The 1,772-nt window shown below is 44.2% G+C and overlaps 1 non-coding gene across 1 annotated transcript; it reads left to right on the top strand.

Annotated features, from left to right (window-relative positions):
- The first annotated feature begins 1,341 nt into the window (after positions 1-1,341).
- Positions 1,342-1,414, top strand: TRNAG-CCC (transfer RNA glycine (anticodon CCC)). The gene has a single exon. It is a non-coding gene; the product is annotated as a tRNA-Gly (tRNA).
- Positions 1,415-1,772: the final 358 nt, after the last annotated feature.

The raw sequence follows: 1,772 nt of genomic DNA, 5'->3' as shown, positions 1-1,772 counted from the left end.
TAGTTATGGCTCGAGGGTTCTGGAGCACAGAGGCTCAGTAGTTGTAGAGTGCAGGCTCAGTTGCTCTGAGGCAAGTGGGCTCTTAGTTCCCCATCAGGGGTTGAATCCAAGTCCCCTGCATTGCAAGGCAGATTCTTAACCACTGGACCACAAGAGAAGTCCCAGAATGTTTTCAAAAAGGTGTTTATGCTTATCTTTCATGTCCTTTCTTGACTCACTCTAATTTTCTACCCTGAACCTATGTTACCTGCATATTTTTCAAGTTAAAAATTAAACAGTCCTCATGATGTCTCTTACAAGAAGCCTTTCCTGACTATTCCTTCATCTCCTCATGGTAGGTTTGGTTCCCTTTTCTTAGTTTCCATGGTACCCATGCTCACCCCTAGCATAGGACTTACCATAAGTCCTAATCACTTGCCTCCCCCTTAGACTGTGTTTTCCTTACGGCAGGTGCTGTGCCTTTTATAACTGCGTCCCTTGGGCCTTGACTGGGCCCTGGTACACAGAAGGAGTGTTTCTCTTTCCACCTCCCCTAACTGTCCTGCCTTTAACACCCACCGAGACCAAAGAAGACCTTCCTTTCAATCAACTGATTGAGTAAACTTTATTGCCAACAGTAAGAAAATGAAGGGGGAATGTCTCAAAAGTCCATTGTCCTGGGATCCAGGGTTTCCATCTCCTGTCTTCCTAGGGAACTTGCCCCTCACACGTAGACAAGTTTTACTAAGCCTTGAGTACCCAACACTATGAAATGAATATGAGATAACGAGGATTCCTGAAGGACTTTGTTGGCACGGCCATCTTGGGAATGCTGGAAGTCAAGGACCCTGGGCATACTATTTGGGGAAGAGCTGTATTGCTCAAGAATTAAAGGTAAAGGACAGGGAGGCAGAGAGCTAGGAACTAGAACTAGAACTTCAGACAAGATGTAAATTGGAGGGTGGAAAGGCAGATAAGTCAGGAATTTCTGTTTTGGAAAACAACTGATAGAGGAGGAAAAGAGCACCAAACTAACACCAAACTTAACAGGCATTCAGTTAAATATGGGCTTCCCTTGTGGCTCAGCTGGTAAAGAATCCGCCTGCAATGTGGGAGACCTGGGTTTGATCCCTGGGTTGGGAAGATCCCTTGGAGAAAGGAAATGCCACCCGCTCCAGTATTCTGGCCTAGAGAATTCCATGGACTGTATAGTTTTTACACCTTATACATTTTATAGTTTTTATACATTAAATATGCTCAGCAGAAAGGAAGACAGAAAGAGGGAAAAAAGCAAAAGTAGGAGGGGGTGGAGAAAGAAGATATAAGAGAAATGACCACTGAAATTATATAGGTTTTGGGACTTCCCTGGTGGTCCAGTGGCTAAGACTCTGCACTCCCAATGCAGGGAGCCTGGGTTCAATCCCTGGTCAGGGAAAGTGATCCTGCATGTTGTAACTAAGACCTGGCATAGTCAAATAAATAAATAAAAATGTTTTAAGGAAAGGAAAAAAACAGAAAAGAAATAATCAGTAGGCTTAAAAAATAAATGATACAGGTTTGTGTGTGTGTGTTAGTTGCTCAGTCATGTCTGACCCTTTGTGACCTCATAGACTGTAGCTCACCAGCCTCCTGTGTCCATGGAATTCTCCAGGAAAGAATACTGGAGTGGGTTGCCATTCCCTTCTTCCGGGAATCCTCCTGATCCAAAGACAGAACCCGGCTCTCCTGCATTGCAGGCAGATTCTTTACTATCTGAGCCACCAGAGAAGGCCATATAGGTATTTATATCTCAT

The sequence above is a fragment of the Budorcas taxicolor genome, chromosome 11 (genome assembly GCF_023091745.1).
Source record: "Budorcas taxicolor isolate Tak-1 chromosome 11, Takin1.1, whole genome shotgun sequence".
Classification (NCBI taxonomy): domain Eukaryota; kingdom Metazoa; phylum Chordata; class Mammalia; order Artiodactyla; family Bovidae; genus Budorcas; species Budorcas taxicolor.
This window is presented reverse-complemented; position numbering and strand designations above follow the sequence as displayed.